General features: G+C 41.1%; 1 protein-coding gene and 1 long non-coding RNA gene across 5 annotated transcripts in view; one reads left to right on the top strand and one right to left on the bottom strand.

Moving 5' to 3' along the window:
* Window positions 1-3,021: 3,021 nt before the first annotated feature.
* On the bottom strand, window positions 3,022-9,301 carry LOC117023475 (uncharacterized). The gene is made up of 3 exons (XR_004423209.1): window positions 9,169-9,301; window positions 3,568-3,658; window positions 3,022-3,422 (listed from the first exon to the last, which is right to left on the bottom strand). It is a non-coding gene; the product is annotated as an uncharacterized LOC117023475 (long non-coding RNA).
* The window catches only part of PALS1 (protein associated with LIN7 1, MAGUK p55 family member), a 76,085-nt gene continuing 75,521 nt past the window's right edge, over window positions 8,765-9,328 (top strand). For 3 of the 4 annotated variants that reach the window (XM_033108242.1, XM_033108243.1, XM_033108241.1), the window contains exon 1: window positions 8,765-8,909. The gene's annotated coding sequence lies outside the window, so the exon portion shown is untranslated. The remainder of the gene's footprint in view (window positions 8,910-9,328) is intronic. The other variant, XM_033108247.1, reaches the window with a different exon arrangement.

Here is a 9,328-nt window from a genome sequence, read left to right as displayed (position 1 = left end):
AAGATGTATTAGAGCTGATTGTCCAGCCCCGTCTTATTTTGGGGGAAACACGGTACGTAGTCAACAAGATTTATTGACTGTCTTCCTGTGGGGACAAGAGAAAAAAAACTGAAGATGACCGAGTTTGGGAGGCTCGTGACTAGGGAGTAGGGAGTCCCTGAAACAAGCTGGGATATGTTTGTGGTCCTGGTGGCCCATCTTTCTAAATGTAGCAGGCAGCTTGAAGGGGGGCTCTGGAAATAAGGAGCAAAGCAGCGAACAGCAAACATACACCCAAGTTCCACTCTGCGAGTCTTAGATTTCAAGGATGGTACAAGATACAAATTTGGCATGCGGTTTTCACAAAAGTATTAATTATTTCCCTATTTGTTTTCTTTCACTTTCTCATCCTTTCCATTTTTCTCTCCTGTATCTCCCCATCCCTCTTAGGACTGTATAGTTTTTCAATTTTCCCTCTGATTAGCATTTCTTTTCCCCTTTTCACACTCCTCTGAAACACTCCTTTTTCCCCTTTCACACTCTCTTACGCTTAACACTCTTTACCCCAAGAAAAGCAAAGATTAATAGAATCCTAATCCCTTGTTCCATTGAATTTACACTGAGTGTAGACTAAAAATGAGTCTGTAAATCTGATTTCTATTCTAGACAGAAACCAGGATAATAAGCTATCCCACGGCAATAAAACAAACCCCTGGTACTATTAACCTTGTCAGATTCACATTAACCCAACTCCTGGGCAATGCTAGTTGGGGGCATGGTCTCTGATTCATCTCTCACAACTCTCAGCAGTTTGAAAGAATCATACGTTTTTCTCCTTCCTGAATAGGATTCTGGGTAAAGTGGCACTTCAAACGTACTGTTTTTACGAAAAGGCTATGGCAGGGCCAGGCTAAACCTCTCTCTCTGGATCTCAGTCCCTCTTTCTTCCTTCTTGACTTTTCAATTGCTTATTTTTCTAGGCTTTATTCCCCTTCACTTTGCTGATGTCTTTACAGTGAGCCCAAACAATAGGCTTATCTCTGATCCTACGGTATTTTTCCAAGATGGAAAGAAAGGACACAAACAATAGAGATTCAAGAAAAGAAGAGAGGAGAAAATACCTGTGAAATACTGGGAGTATCCTCCCACTCCAACCCATCTTTCTTTTCTGAATGCCAATTAAATTTCTTGGAATCCTAAACAGCCAGATTTTTTTCTATGTTTATGGAACCCAGGCTAACAAGAGAACAGGTGGGAGGACCCTAAAGGGAACCTGTTTGTGAAATTTAACAATGGGCTCCACTGGTAAATAAAAGACATTTTTGCTGAGGTGGCTAAGAAACATGATTTGAATTTGAGACCCAAAATAAGTTCTCTCTCCTTCCGTGCTTTTTTTATCTCTTGCTTTTGGCTTTTTCCTTTCTTCCTCACTTGCCTTCTCTCTTGCCTTCTCTCTTTCACTTTCCCTGTTTTTCCTTTTGCCCTCTGGCTCTCTTCCCTTGAATCCTCTTCTAATTTCCTCAATCTTGTGCCTTATCTGTCTCCCCTTTTCTCAGGGGAATGGATGTGAGGAAAGGAAAGGAAAACAGAAAAAGCAAAGGCCAATGGAAAAAAACATTGTAAGACAACCTAAAGGTAATTTTTTAAAATTATAAATCTCTATAGATATAAAGGGCAGACATGACACTTCCACAAAAAGTTGTCAATATTGAGTCTTTTAACACTGAATCTTACTACTTCTATTGTAGTAACAATAGAGATGAACTGGAATGTGGAGGGTTTGTTGTGGTTTCCACTCTAGAATCCATCATGGGTCAAAATGTAACAGCAGAGGGAGAAAAGGAAGCTTCAGATAAGGCACTGGAAGAGAATGACTTGCTGCTGCTTTTACAAGTGATTCCTTTCATTCTCATTCCTACTCTTCCCTTTTGCTCTCTCATCTTACTCTTTCCCAACCTGCTTTCTTAGATTAGCCAACACAGCCAAGGCTTCTTTCTTTCATACCAAAATCACATAAATACTCATAGAGTACCTACAGGGCTGCCATGTACCGTTGTGCAGACTGTACACTGCACAGTGCTGGGGACCCCATTCGCATTGCAGTCTAACCTGCATAGCTGTACATGGTGGCCCTGGCCCACTCTATTGTAAATTTCTTTGAGACACTAGCTTGGGCGTGAGTTACTTAGAATTCAGCTTCCTCTCCTAACATAACTAATGCTGTGTGTGTGTGTGTGTGTGTGTGTGTGTGTGTGCACGCGCGCACACGCGTTCCTTGGGGCTGAGTTTGCAGAATTGAAGGGAAGGTTGAAGAACCAGGAGTAGCCTTGGCAGGAATGACATGCTCCTCTCCTCAGGGCTCTGATGATGGAATTGATGTGCAAAGAAGGGCAAAAGTGATGATATATATACCATATTTAAATCTTGACTTCCGAAACTTTAAAAAGTGGCTCCCAAATATTCAAACTGTGAATTGCTTATATATGGGAAAAGGTAGGTGAGTTTTTTTTTTTAAATGGTGAATAAAAGTTTGTTACTAACAAAAAGCATATTATTACAACTGAAGTCATGTGAAAGTAACTTGGCCTCTTATTTCAATGAGTATACATGATGTGTATGTAAATCTCACACAAATATGACTTATTTTAGGACTCAGTTTAGCATAGATCAAGAAGTTGAAAATAATTCGATGACATGCCTCTAAGTCTTAAAAAATAAAAGCCCATAATCTTAATCTTGACATCTTGATTTATTAGATTCTTACATGGGTAGAAGTAGCTTAAAACAAAAGTTTTAAGAAATTAAGAGGTTCCTTTAATATTGCTTCAAGCTCTAGGTTTAAAAAATGAGAACTTAATCTGTCCAAAGGATCTTTATTGTTACATTAAGAAGAAAAGCAGTATTATAAATGTAATTTTACTTATTTTACTCATTTTTAGTTTTTTAAAGTTTTTAACTTAACAGAAATAATCTTATTCTGTACTTCAGACTTTTGAATTAATTGAACGGACTTCTCCATCTTTTTTTTCCAGATAAACACAAACTACTAACCTAAAAAACAAGCACAGCTCAAGAAATAATAACCAACACAAGGGAATAACAAAGCAGCATCTTCCATGTGGCAGAAATAAAGGCTACTACTGATCATTAAGCATTTAAATCCATGTCAGTCTAATTTCTTAAATCTTAATTACTGTGGATGTCGATTATGAAAGAAGGTAGAGAACAATACAAAACAATAAGGTTTTCGATTCATAAACTCAGTTGTAGGGCTTCTTTATTTTGCTGTTGTTGAAGAAAGTTGTTATCCTCTTTGGTTTTACTTTTCTTTTCGGACATTAGCCCAACTCTATGTTGATTCTAACACTGGGCATTGTGGGGTCCTGGATGGTCCTTGATGGACCTCGTTCTTTCTGTCTTTTATTTCTAGCTGAGCACCTGGACTGAGAGACAGTATTTATGGAATCAGTGAACGCCATTTTCAAACAGGTTTTTTTTAAAAAAATCCCCATACTTTAAAAAATAATAAAGAAACTACAGATAGTCCCCATCCAAAGAATAGTTTGAATTTTAAAAGCCACCACTTACTCATTCTCATAAAGCTGCCAGCCATTCTACAATGTGCTTTGCATGCATTCTCAATCTTCACAATAATAATCTGACAGGTATTATTACTTTCCTGTTTTACAGACAGATAATGAAAGTGAAGCTTAGTGAGGTTACTTGTTCAAAAATCCTATAGCTAGGAAAAAAAATTGTATTTTATACTCACACGGTCTGACAATTAAGTTTGTGAACTTGTTGCCATGATGTTGCTAACCTTTTTTGACACCAGAGGGATTATTCATTATGAATTTGTACCAACTAGACAAACAGTTAACCAAGTTGACTATTTGGAAATGCTGAAAAGGCTGTGTGAAAAAGTTAGACAACCTGAACTTTTCGCCAACAATTCATGGCTCTTGCATTAAGACAATGCACCAGCTCCTATGGCACTCTCTGTGAGGGAGTTTTTAGCCAGTAAACAACTGTGTTGCAACCCTCCCTACTCACCTCATCTGGCCCCCAACAACTTCTTTCTTTACCCCAAGATAAAGGAAATATGGAAAGGAAGACATTTTGATGGCATTCAGGACATCAAAGGTAATACGTTGACAGCTCTGATGGCCATTCCAGAAAAAAAGTTCCAAAATTGCTTTGAAGAGTGGACTAGGCATCGATGCATAGCTTCCCAAGGGGAGTACTTTGAAGGTGACCATAGTGATAGTCAGCAATGAGGTATGTAGCATATGTAGCACTTCTTCTAGGATGAGTTCACGAACTTAATTTTGTGTGTGTGTGTGTGTGTGTGTGTGTGTGTCTGTGTGTATGATCACTGGTTGTAGTACTGAAAAGAGAAAATATGGGTGGAAGAGAGCCTATTGCAGTAATCCAGGCAAAAGATGCTATCTTGGAGTATGGTGGTAGCAGTAGGGTTGGTGAGAAGTCGTTAGATTCTGGATATGTTTTGAAGGTAGAAATAAAAGGATTTCTTTACAGACTGGATGTACAGTGTGGAAGAAAACCTGAGCAACTGGAATAGTGGCATTACCATATACTAAAATGAATAAAACTAGAGAAACAAAAAGTTCTGACATGTTAAAGTTTTAATGCTCATTAGGAATTCAAATGGAGATGTTGAGCCAACAGTTGAATATATGATTCTGGAGTTATGGCAGAAGTTCAGGCTAGAGATAAATTTAGAGTTGACGGTGTGTAGATGAAATTCAAAGCCACTGAGCCCAGATGCAATCCTGTAGGGAATGAGTAATAAAGAACATGATGAAAAGAATAAGGACAAATAATGTATATAATGCCTGGCACGTTAGCACTTTACATATATAGATATATTTAGTCTTCACAATCACTGTAAGAGGTAGCTATTTCTATTATCTGCAATTTATAGATGAGGAAATTGAATCTTGGAGAAATTCAAAGATTTTCTTCTGATCAAACAACTATCAAGTGGTAGAGTTGGGATTCAAATCCAGGCAGAGAGAAGTAAAATGTTGAATGTTAGAGCCCTGGGACAATCCAACTTTTAGCATTCAGGGAAGGAGCCTGAGAAGGAGGTTCCAGAGGATAGAAAGAAAAGCTACGGTGGTGTTTTAGGCACCCAGAAGGCAAAATGGAGAAAATGCTCAATGGCACCAAATGCTTGCTGGCAGGTCAAGGAAGACGAGGACTGAACATTGACCTTTTGCATTTAGCAAAGTGGCTCTAATAGATGACATTGATAAAGGCCTGCTTTGAAGCAGTGGTGGAGTTAAATCTTAATCAGAGTTAGTCCAAGACAACATAGAAATGACATCAGAGTTCAACTCTTTGGAGTTCAGCACAGATACCACTCCCGACCAAGTCACAGATATTCACATATGGATATGAATTAAAGCAGCAGCTGAGATTTGTTACACAAACAAAATAAAGATTTGATTGGGAGCTTAGTGAGGAAAAGACATGGGTAATTTTATAGCCCTTTTTAAGAGAACAAACTTAACTTCATTTCTCTTGGCATTCAGTCTAGGCCTTTTCTTCATTAGAAAATTTTCCAAGCTCCAAGTTTGCCTACCTTCTCTCTCCAAAATAAAAATTATCCTGGACCATATTTTATTTGTCTACACATCCCCAGCCTAGCAGAGGACCACCTAAGATGGGTCCAAATAAAAGTGTGATAAATGACTAACATCCTAAATATTGAATATGATATTCTGAAGTTATTTTGACTACTTGCTGTTCCCATAATAAGCCCATGCTTTTCTCTGTGTACACCCCTCAGTCATTCAAACTGATAAAAAGTTTTATGTCTATCTTTTAAAGCCATGCATAATATCTTGGTTTTCCTTTTATTGTGGGTATTTTCATAATAATTTATTCTCTGTCCCTTCCCTCTCCTTCCTCATTAGATAGTAAAGCTTCTCCTAGTATAAGACTTTACCTTTCTTTGAGTCCACAGGGCACCTTATTTTCATTTACTATATTATATTTTAGTTATATGGACTTGTCTCATCTTGTCCTTTCCCCACCTTACTTAATTCCTCCAGGATAGGGATTGCCACATGTTTCAGTTCCCTGCAGCATGTACTAAGCACATAGGAAGTACTCAGTATATTATTTTTTGAATTAATGCGTGACTATATATTAACGTTAATTGAGTTGAATGATACTGGCCTGTATGGATGGTTACTGATGCTAACCACAGACGGTGGGACCTCCCATTGCACCTGGCAACAACTGCATAATGTTCTTAGCTTAGGGACAAAATCATTTCAGCTAGCGTTATGAAAGGTTAAGAAGTGCTACAAAACATCATCATCATAATAATAACTAAGCCCAATTAAATTAGAAAAGTTCATGGTTTGTTGATTTGCTTTTTGTCTTTTTGGTTTTTAAAAAAATTTAAATACTTAATAATTAATGTACCTACTAACTTGTTTCATAACTTCTCTTATACCTGAATCAGTCAGTATTCTTCTTTTAATTTACATTATTTCTGATCATCTGGTTCATATAACTATCAGCGATTAGGCTACCAATTCAGTTATGAAATCTTTGGCTTTCACTAGTACATAGAGATGATAAAACCAAAGGGATATAATAGACTTAGTTAAGGATTTCACATATAATAGTAAATGGTATACTCTTGAAAACTGAGATTTCAGACCTGTTGCAAATGGATGAAACACAATATTAATATATTTCCCCCAAGCCTTTAATGAAATAACACAAGATTGTATTACATACCGGTAAACATGTAATAGAGGCTACTGGCAGATGATGGGTTAAGCATATGCCAAGATGAGGAAGGAGGAAGCATATTTACTATGGTTACTCTCCACCCTACACTTGATTTTACAGTGTGGCTTTCACTACTCGCCCAAAATACTTAGTTACAAATTTACCAGGGTGACTCAGTTGGTGAACTGCTTTGTGATAAGAATGAACAACTCTTCTGACGGGGGGTTTTAAACTACAGATGACCTATTTCATTCTATTTTGGGATGCATATCATATTTTTTAAACTCCCTATGCTATCATGTTAGATTTCACATGAAGAGGCTACCAGAATCTTAAAACTAGAAAAAAAATTAAAAACGTAGTTAACCTGTTACGGATGAGAAAATTTAGGCCCCAGAGACCTGGGTCACACATCTAAATCACAGAACTAGTTAGCATCAAAGCTAAAACTCAAATCTAATCACTTTACATCCAGTTTCTATATCTTCCACTCTTCCAGCTACCTTCATTTTTTGCATACAAGGCCAGTAATTTGAGTGATTTGGGGATTCTGAGAATGAGAATAAGCTTCATCAGAGAATAAACTTTTTATTTGCTAGAGGGTCTGCCCTCTTTTAAAGTGAAAATACCTTTAGGAAATAAAAATAATAACTAGCATTTGTATAGCACTTTACAAAATAATTTCCACATGTTTTGAAATCAGTAGCTGCTATCTCAGATCTCAAATGATCACAGATAGTGATCTTTTTTATTAGGGTGCAGTCCAAGCAGCTGGAGGAGCAAGGCTCGGTAGCTAGAGGGTTCATTTAGGTAGGGGTGTTACGCAAAATTGCTTGGGATTAGGCAATTGGAATGTATGGGTAATGAGAGACTCTTTTTAAAGAAGCCATTTCTTTGAACAGCTAGATCAGTGGTTCTTAACTGGAGGTGACTTTGCCCCCTACGGGACTCTTGGCAAGGTGTAGTGACATTTTTGATGGTCATAAATGGGAGTAGTGGTGTTATTGGCATCTAGAAGGTACCGCAGAGAGATCAGGGATGCTGTTAAACATCCTGTAATGCACAGGACAGCCCCCACAACAATGTGGTTCAAACGTCAATAACCCTGAGGTCGAGAAATCCTGAGCTAGAGAAAGAAAAATTCATTGAGCAGCTAGAGGACGCTTCTTGAATTATTATTTTATGCATTTTAGAACTTAGAAAAGGTCACACATTAACCTTTTGCCCCCATTTTGGATATAGCCAACAGTTTCTAGGGAATTCTGGAGATTGTTTATGTGGATTTCCTTGCACTGGATGGGGGTTGGCCCAGGTAACTCTAAGTCCATTCACTCGAGTTTTGTGAAAGAGCTGTGGCCCTTGGCATCCACTTTCTGTTTTCAGAACTCAGTCCTAGCTGGCTAGCTTTTTGGAGTCTTCTGCGATAGCAGAGAATTATTCTGTGGGACACGACACATGTTCAGGTGTTTAAATATGTCATGGTTCTTTCTAAAACAAGTGTTAGATTGTGTGCCGTGCTTCACAGGACTAGAGGAATCGCCTCATGGGGAACTGGAGTTTCTTCAGGAGTGGACAGTCATCCACCGAGGTAAGAGTCAAGGACTGGAGAACGTTAGCCGGCTCCCGACTACCTCTCAGGGAAACCTCGGACTCCACACAACCTAGCCAGCAGGCTCGAACACAAAGCAATTCTCTAGTGCCTCAGAGCCCGAAGCAGGTCGCCTTTTATACTTCGAGGCGCGCAAGTGCGCGCGACCGGCCGCTCGGGAGCTGTAGAGCCGACCAATGAGTGAGCCCTCTCTCCCAGCCGGCTCCGGATTGGGAGAACCGCGCCAGCCTCTCTGCCTAGCAGCGGGCGGGGCGCGCGCAGGAGAGACTGGGATAGGCGCGCCGCTGCGCCAGAGTCCCGGGGGCGCGTGCGCGGTCTCGCGGCGGCCGCGGGGGCCGGTCTCGCGCGGTCTCGAGGTGGAGTCGCTGGCGGCGGCGACGGCGGCGACTGGCGGTGGGGCAGGGGCGGGGACTAAGGATTGTGAGGTGGGGAATCGGGAGTTTCTGGATTCTTTATCCGGTATTTTAAGTGCCGCCGGGGAGCTGTCGTTTCTGCAGTGTTTAGGAACGGCCGCGGCGGGAGGAGAGGTGGCCGCTGTGGTACAGAGGTAAGAGGCGGACCAGCGGCGGCTTGGTGTGGAGGTCTTAATCAACAGGTCTCCCGGAGCGCGGCGGGGGAGGGGCGGCCGGGCTTGCCCCCTCCCCCACACGCTGCGCGCAGGGCCCGGCAAGACCCGAGGCTGCTCTGCGGACTGCCCCAGGCAGCGGGAGCGGCCGCCGGCCGCGGGGGGTGTGAGCTTAACCTTTGTCCCCTGGAGGAACGCTGCCTGGCGGTGCCCACTCCCTCTGTCTTGGCGAGGGACCCACCTTGGCGGGGCTCCTGCCCGTCCGGGCCGAGTTGTAGGGGGCGCGGCAGGGTCGCGCCTGTCCTCGGTACCCTGGTCCCCGAGTTCGTTACTCCCAGGACTCCCTCCAGGCCAGGTCGGGAAAATCGGCGGGGCGAACACTTTCCTTTAGAAGACGGAAT

The sequence above is a fragment of the Rhinolophus ferrumequinum genome, chromosome 6 (assembly GCF_004115265.2).
Source record: "Rhinolophus ferrumequinum isolate MPI-CBG mRhiFer1 chromosome 6, mRhiFer1_v1.p, whole genome shotgun sequence".
NCBI classification, from domain to species: domain Eukaryota; kingdom Metazoa; phylum Chordata; class Mammalia; order Chiroptera; family Rhinolophidae; genus Rhinolophus; species Rhinolophus ferrumequinum.
This window is presented reverse-complemented; position numbering and strand designations above follow the sequence as displayed.